At 42.0% G+C, this 9,020-nt stretch overlaps 1 pseudogene across 1 annotated transcript; it reads right to left on the bottom strand.

Moving 5' to 3' along the window:
- Positions 1-5,240: 5,240 nt before the first annotated feature.
- LOC308420074 (protein argonaute-2-like) lies at positions 5,241-8,219 on the bottom strand (annotated as a pseudogene). Its single transcript has 2 exons — positions 8,198-8,219; positions 5,241-7,025 (listed from the first exon to the last, which is right to left on the bottom strand). The product of its transcript is annotated as a protein argonaute-2-like (transcript).
- Positions 8,220-9,020: the final 801 nt, after the last annotated feature.

Genomic DNA, 9,020 nt, shown 5'->3' with positions numbered 1-9,020 from the left:
AAATGGACATCTTGCCTAAAGCAATCTACAGATTCAATGCAATCCCCATCAAAATTCCAACACAATTCTTCATAGAGTTGGGTATAAAAATTTGCAAATTCATTTGGAATAACAAAAAAAGGATAGCAATATCTATTATCAACAAAAAAAGAACTCCAGGGTAACTGGAATCCACAGCCCCAAGGTGTGTTACAGATCAATCCTGATAAACACTGCATGGTATTCTTACAGGGACAGGCAGATAGATCACAGGAATAGAATTGAAGACCAATAATAAGACGGGTTCAATGCAGAATTTTATCAGACTTTTATTGCGGATATAACACCAATACTCTCCAAATAATTCCACAAGATAGATTCAGATGGAATACTTCCTAACTCATTTTATGAGGCTACAATAACCCTCGAACCTAAACCACACAAAGACCCTTCAAGGAAAAAGAACTTCAGACCAATCTCACTTATGAACATTGATGTAAAAAGACTCAACAAAATTCTTGCAAACAGAATCCAAGAACACATCAAAATGATCATTAACCATCACAAAGTAGGCTTCATTCCTGGGAAGCAGGGATGGTTTAATATAAGGAAATCCATCAATGTAATCCACCATATAAACAAATTTAAAGAACAAAATCACATGGTCATCTCACGAGATGCTGAGAAAGCATTTGACAAAATTCAACACCCCTTCATATTAAAAGTCCTGGAAAGAACAGGAATCCAAGGTCCATACCTAAACATAATAAAAGCAATATACAGCAAACCAACAACCAACATCAAACTTAATGGTGGGAAACTCGAAGCAATCCCACTAAAATCAGGGACTCGACAAGGCTGCCCACTCTACCCCTACCTATTCAACATAGTACTGGAAGTCCTGACTGGAGCAATTAGACAGAAAAAGGAGATCAAGAGGATACAAATCAGAAAGGAAGAGGTAAAAACAACACTCTTTGCAGATGACATGATAGTGTACTTAAGTGACCCCAAAAATTTCACCAGAGAACTCCTACAGCTAATAAACAAGTTCAGCAAGTGGCTGGATACAAAATTAACTCAAACAAATCAGTAGCCTTCCTATACTCAAAGGACAAACATGTGGAGAAAGAAATTAGGAAAAACGTACCCTTCACAATCATTACAAAAACTATGAAATACCTTGGAGTGACTCTAACTAAGGAAGTGAAGGACCTGTATGACAAGAACTTCAAACCTCTAAAGAAAGAAATTAAGGAAGATCTCAGAAAATGGAAAGATCTCCCATGCTCATGGATTGGAAAGATCAACATTTTAAAAGTGGCCATCCTACCAAAAGCAATCTACAGATTCAATGCAATCTCCATCAAAATTCCAACCAAGTTCTTCATGGAATTGGAAAGATCAATGTGCAATTTCATATGAAATAACAAAAAATCTAGAATAGCAAAATCCATCCTCAACAAAAAGAAAACATCTGTGGGAATCACTATCCCTGACCTCAACCTATATTAGAAGGCAATTGTGCTGAAAACTGCATGGTACTGGTACAGAAATAGGCATGTGGATCAATGAAATGGAATAGAAGATCCAGAAATGAGCCCGCATGTATATGGTCACCTGATTTTTGACAAAGGAGCAGTAAACATTCAATGGAAAAAGGACAGCCTATTCAACAAATGGTGCTGGTCCAAATGGTACTCAGCATGCAGAAGAATGAAAAGAGACCCTTTCTTATCTTAATGTACAAAGCTCAAGTGTAAGTGGATCAAAGATCTCCACATTAAACCAGATACACTGAAATTATTAGAGGAGAAAGTAGGAAAAACCTTAGAACACATAGGCACAGGAGAAAATTTTCTGAACAAAACACCACTGGCTCAAACTCTAAGGTCAAAGATTAACAAATGGGACTTAATTTGATTGCAAAGTTTCTGTAACGCTAAGGATATTGTCAAGAAAACAAAACGGCAGCCAACAGAATGGGAAAAGATCTTTACCAACTCCACATCAGATAGAGGCCTAATATCCAAGGTATACAAAGAACTCAAAAAGCTAGACACCAGAGAATCAAATAACCCTATTAAAAATGGTGTACAGAGCTAAACAAAAAGTTCTCAGTTGAGGAATATCGAATGGCTGAGAAACATCTGAGGAAGTGCTTGACATCCTTAGCCATCAGAGAAATATAAATCAAAACAACCCTTAGATTCCACCTCACACCAGTCAGATTGGCCAAGATCCAAAACTCAGATGACAACAGATGCTGGCAAGATGGATGCAGAGAAAGAGGAACACTTCTCCACTGTTGGTGGGGTTGTAAACTGAAACAACCACTCTGGAAATCAGTCTGGCGATACCTCAGAAAATTGGACATAGTACTACCTGAAGACCCAGCTATTCCCCTTGTGGGATTATACCTCAGAGACACTTTAATACACAACAAAGAATATGCACCACAATGTTCATAGCAGCTCTATAATAGCCAGAAGCTGGAAAGAACTCAGATGTCCTTCAGAAGATAATGGATACAAAAATTGTGATACATTTACACAATGGGATACTATTTAGCCACCAGAAACAATGACTTAACCAAATTCTTAAGAAAATGGCTGCATCTAGAGAATATCATTCTGAGTGAGATAACCCAGTCACAAAAGAACAGACATAATATGCAGTCACTGATAATGGGATGCTAACCCCAGAGGCTAGCACTGCCCCAGAAACAACTCACAGACTGTGTGAAGTTCAAGAAAAAAAGAAAACAAAACAAAACAACAAAAAAAGGTTTTGCTCAATCCTTACCCACCAAGAACACATTGACAAATTCCGGGTTACACCCTGTATTACATGTACTGTCTGCTCATTGTAAAAAAAAAAAAAAAAAAAATCTTTACACACCAAAAAAACTTTGACTATTTCCAGGTTTTATCTTGTTTTACATGTACTTTATGCTCATTGTAACTAGTAAGATCTTAATCACACTATCAAACCTTTAAAAAAAAAAAACCAATTACTGACAAAAATGTATTGTATACTTTTATGCAAAAAATGCTTAAAATGTGTACATTTATCTTTGTTTTTTCAAGTAAAGTTGTAAAAAAAATAGAACCCACATAACTATGGTCACTTGATCTTTGACAAAGTAGCTAAAAAAATTCAGTGGAAAAGGAATGCATTTTCAACAAATGGTGCTGGTTCAACTGGAAGTCAGCATGTAAAAGAATGCAAATTGATACATTTCTATCTCCTTGTAAAATGCTCAAGTCCAAGTGGATCAAAGACTTCCACATAAAACCAGGTACACTGAAACTAATAGAAGAAAAAGTAAGGAAGATCTTAGAACACATAGGCACTGGGAAAATTTTCCTAAACAAAACACCAATGGCTTATGCTCTAAGATCAAGAATCTATCAATGGGACCCCATGAACCTGTAAAGCTTCTTTAAATAGAAAAGAACACTGTCAATAGGGCAAAATAGCACCCAACAAATTGGGAAAATATCTTTATCAACCCTACATCCAGTAGTGGGCTAATATCCAATATACAGAAAGAACTCAATAAATTAGACCCAAGAGAATCAAATAACCCTTTTTAAATAGTGGGGGTACAGCAGAACAAAGAATTCTAAACTGAAGAAGATTAAATGGCTGAGAAGCACCTAAAGAAATGTTCAACTTCCTTGGTCATCAGGGAAATGTAAAGCAAAACAACCTTGAGATTCCACCTCATAACTGTCAGAATAGCTAAGATAAAACCTCAGGTGACAGCAGATGCTGTTGAAGATGTCGACAAAGAGGAACACTCCTCTATTATTGGTGGGACTGAAAGCTGGTACAACCACTCTGAAAATCAGTATTTATAATAGCCAGAAGCTGGAAAGAACCTAGGTGTCCTTAAACAAATGAATGAATACAGAATATTTGGTACATTTACACATGGAATACTATTCCACTATTAAAAACAATGACTTCATAACATTTTTAGGGAAATGGATGGAACTAGCAAACTATCATTCTGAGTTAGGTAACATAGTCACAAAAGAACACACATGGTGTGCACTCACTGATAAGCAGATAATAGCCCAAAAAGCTCAGAACACCCGAGACCTTGTGAATCTCAAAAATAAGGAATGCCAGAATGTGGATGCCTCAGTTCTTCTTAGAAGGGAGAACAAAATACTCATGGGAGGAAATAATGGGACAAATAGCAGAGCAGGGACTGAAGAAAAGATTATCCAGAGACTGCCTCACCTGGGGATCCATCCTATATGCAGCCACCAAAACCGAGCACTACTGCTGATGCCAAGAAGTGCTTACTGGCATGAGCCTTATATGGATGACTCCTCAGAAGCCCTGCCAGAGCCATAATGATACAGATGAGGATGCTAGCAGCTAACCATCAGACTGAGCATGGGAACCCCAATGGTGAAGCAACATTCAGTCAGAGGACTGAAGGAGCTGAAAGGGTCTGCAACCCCATGGGAAGAACATTGTTATCGGTATCAACCAACCAAACCCTCCAGAGCTCCCAGGGACTAAAACAACTTCAGCAGTTCTTTAATTATTTGCCATTCTTTTAGCTATAGTGGATTTTGTGTGTGTGTGTGTGTGTGTGTGTGTGTGTGTGTGTGTGTGTGTGCAAGTGTGTGTGTGTGTGTGCAAGTGTGCGTGCATGTGCAAATCTAATGATTAGACTGTCAGTATATTGTTTTTTATCCCTTTAAATAAATTTTTATCAAAATGGCACTTGTCTGCAAATCTCTCAGACTTGTCACTGTCCTAAACACATGTGACCATCCCCTTGGCCACTATGCCTTCATTCAGGCCTCGAGGGCAGGCAGTGGCTGGCGAGAGACACTGTGGATACCTAGCAGAGCATCCCTTAGAACTCAACATTAGTGACAACTTCTTAGGGCCACAGCTAGTTTGAGCCCATCAATTTCATTTAGAATCAGGAGTTATAGACAAATAAATCGAATGACCAAATAAAATGTTTTAAAATCCCTGAGAGTTCATAGACTGGTTTTAGGACATTTTGTTGTTGTTTTGTTTTTTTTTTTTTTTTTTTTTTTTTTGCTTGTAGGAAACGGGACTCTTGGTGAGCAGCTTATAGGTTTGGCAAATTACGTTTCCTACAGTGGGGTCTCATACAGGCCTGTAGCTCAAAATCCAAGTCTGAAATCTGGGATAAAAGACATCCTAGAAAATGGAGGATCTAGTAAAACCAAAGACGTCTCATGTTCAATGCCACGGAAGGGCTAGGCATCTGTTGGTCTGAGAGTAGCTGGTCTCATGTGAATCCAACTTGGTACACAATCATTAAACAATACAACATGCCAAGCAAAGTACATGTTGCGCAGTGTGTCCTGGTGTACCTGGACCGCCTTGGCCAGCACTTGGCAATCTCGCCCATTGTTCTGCCCAGAAGAATGACTTCCTTCAGCGCTGTCATGTTCTTTATCCACTAGGTGGTACCTGGCTCAGAAGGCCATCAGGTGAGCATAGTAAGCTGGCGTCGTATTGACACAGAGCGTGTGCAGCGCACATAAGTGTGACACAGATGGTGGGTCAGAATCTGCAGCTCATCAGAAGAAAAACGATTGTCATCCCAAAGCACGAGGTAGTGGGAAGGACAACTTGTCCCCCTGGATGCCAGCGTGACTGCACAGATAGAAGTCAAACTCGGGTGGGTGATCTCCGTGTCTACGGTTGAGCCTGCCAGAATATTCCCACTCTTTCCAACCTGCTCATTCTTGTTTGTGCAGAAGAGGCGTGTGTGGTGCCGCTTCTGAACCACAGTGAACGTGATCCCTGGCTGATAATCCTTCTCCAGCTTTATGCAGACTTCTCTGATGGCTAGGAGCCATCTCAGATGGAGAACCTTCTGGAACTGGCCCTCGGAGGCGCTGTCTCGGTAGAAGATGATGCGGGTGGGCTTGAAGCGTGTGGATTTGTAGAAGTGAATGAACAGCTCTTACACCATAGCAGCCAGGTCCTGGATGATCTCCTGTCGGTGCTGTTGTACACGCATGGTGGCACAGGAGCAGTTGGGGTGTGTGTCTATGCTGCCCACGATGGCAACAATCGAAGGTTTCTTCCCACCCCAGCTGGTGGGTGGGTGACATCAGCTCCCAGGAAGATGACAGGTTGCTGGAACACAGAAGGCCTACCCTGTGATAGCAGGATGTTGTTGATGCCTCCCAGTTTGACACTGGTCTTTAAGCAAAGATGGGAAAGTCTGTGGTGTGGTCCTCTGCACATTCTTCATTCGGATTCACTGTGTGGCCGTCCCCAGTGCTATGTCTCCCACACACGTGACTTCCGCATATACAGGAGTTTTACCAGGCAGGGTGACGATCACCACTTGGAGACTGGCGTATGTGCTTCAGGTGTCAGAACATGGGTTCCATACTGTCTGCCCCTGTGCATATTTACAGATGCAAGGCTGACCCTGGATAGGCAGCACAGCATCTCTGGAGATCTTCCTCAGTTGCTCTGTGAAGGACTTGAGATGGACTTCTGTACACTGGTGCTGGGGGGTGAAACAGGGGCCCGCCCACACCTTGATCTCCATACCCGTGTGGAACTGCTTGTTTCTCATGGCCTACACATCCTGGACAGGGGTGGCAATGGCTTTGTTCCTGCCCCCATAGAGGATGGAGGGCGGCTGCAGAACTCGCCCAGTCACATCTGTCATCTCATCTTTCACCAGGATTCCAAATTCAGGAACGTACGGGTCTGTATTGACACTTGCACTCCACATCAATTTGCTGATCTCCTCTTGCTGATCGGGTGCTGACCTGGCAGTTGCTCTGATCACAGTTGCGGTCTGATTGTCTGTTAATGTTTTTATACGTCTCTGCCCAGCAGCTATGTTACAGACCTCCAAGGGAAGGTAGGTATATTTCTACTCCTGTCCAACTTATAAACATGGGAGGTGGGGATAGCGCAGAACCACTTGTGCCTGTCCTTGAGGTGCTGGGTCACTGTACCCTCCACTCTCTGCCCACTCCCCTGCTGCAGTGGGAAGTGCTGCCATTTGGCTTTTGTATCTTATCAGACTGTTTTGTTTATGTTTTCAATGTTGTTTTCAGCCCCTGAGATGATTCATTCTCTCTTCCATCTCTTGTAGTCTGTTGCAGATGCTTGCATCTGTGGATCCTGATTTTTTTTTTTTTTTTTTTTTTTTTTGGTTTTCCACCTCCAGGGTTGTTTCTTTTAGTGTTTTCTTTATTGTTTCTATTTCCATTTTTAATTCCTTCATCTCTTTCATTTTGCTTTCCTCTTGTTCTTTGATTTCTCTGAGTGTTATTCGTGTTTCCTCTTTAAAAGCTTCTATTTGTTTATGGTTGTCCTCCTGTTCTTGTTTAAGTGAGTTATTCATGCTCTTCTCAAAGATCTCCATCATCAACTGAGCTGGGTTCTGATGTTGCCAGGTTGGATTGGTTTCCATTGTTTAAGTTCTTTCGCTTTCCTCTTGTCATTTTGTTGTCTGTGATTATAAGTGGGCTTGTTGTCAGTGATTGGTACCTGTCTTTCCTGTTTACCTCAGGTCCCGAGGATTCCTGAAGAAAACTGATCCTGAGTGTTTGGCTTTTGGTGGGCAAACAGTGAGTTCTGTTATCAGTGACTCATTCTTGTCCTTGTGGGCTCAGATGTGGAAGCTCTTGTGAGGCTGTTCTGGTAGCTCAGCCCTATGCCCACAGGTCCTGAGTACTACTGGCAGGGACCTGGCTCTTTCTCTAGGCCACTACAGACCCTTTTCTCAATAGCAAAGTGCTTTCTGCTCTCTAAGGACTCCCAATTTCCTCTCCCTGGGCCTATGTGTCAGACTCCTCTCTAGTCTAGGTGTAAGATGGTCTGTAAAGTTGAACTTCAACCACTGCCTTTCCTGGGCAAACCCTGGCTCCCACTGACAAGGGCTTGTGCCTTACTGTGGGCCTGTGTGTCTAGACTTTGAGCCAGAGCTTTTTGGGCATATCCCAAGTCCCAATGCCAGAGTTCCGGCTCCACTGAACCAGAGGACCACGTTTTTCTCGTGCTCGTCCTAGACCTCTCTGCACTTTGGCTACTCGTAGTGCAGTCTTGCCAGGCCTGTGTCCCTGGATCTCCTCTGTTCACGGTGACAAATGGCCTGAGTGTTTGGTCTGCGTGCAATGGCTTTCTGAGAGGATACCAAGTCCCTATGGCAGAGTTCCTGCTCCCCTGAACCAACCGGAGGGCCACGTTTTCCGCATGCTCGGCCTACCCCTCTCTCTGCTTTGGCTACTCACAGCGCAGTCTCATCAGGCCTGTGTCCCTCAGTTCCAGTCTTTTTTAATGTCTATACCTAAGGTCTTTGCTTATGGGGATTTCAGCCTTTTCTCATGGGGAGACAAAGAAATAAAATAGGACAACCACAATTATAGGATCTCTGTCAGTTTTATCTTTAGGAGGTTGGAAGAGTTGGTGATGAGCCATTTGTCATAATCTTCTATAGCCTTCTCTGCCAGGGGTAGTAGATCCACCGGTGACATCAACAAGCCTCATTGTTGTTCCAGGTTGGGATTTTCTTTACCTAGGTAAGGTTAAAAGTTATGGACAGGCTCAGAGACAGCCTAGGATACAGTCTCTTGAGTCACCTATAAGGACTTGAGGAGGGAATTGTTAGTAATTTTTGTCTTATGAAGTCAATATGAGGTGCATGTGCCCTCTAGGAGGGCAAAATATAGGTTGATCCAATTTTCACCAGTCTCAAAGACATATTATCATTTTTACCTGTCCTAAGATGTGTGACCAATAGGCAGGTTGTAGTTTTTAATTAACATTTAAGACCTTTGTCAGATTTAGGGAAACATTGGCCATGAATTTTGGGCCATTGTAAGACCTCAGTGATAGGAGCAATCAAAATCTATGGATAATTTGGGTCTGTGTAACTCAGTAGTTTCAGTTGCCTGGTGGAGTTTGGTGACTGTCTTCCAAAAATGGCAGGGAATATGTGTCTCTTGTCATCCATTTACCTCCAGTTCAGCATCTCATTTTCTCCACTTGCTTCCATT

The sequence above is a fragment of the Micromys minutus genome (assembly GCF_963924665.1).
Source record: "Micromys minutus genome assembly, chromosome: 4".
Lineage (NCBI taxonomy): Eukaryota > Metazoa > Chordata > Mammalia > Rodentia > Muridae > Micromys > Micromys minutus.
This window is presented reverse-complemented; position numbering and strand designations above follow the sequence as displayed.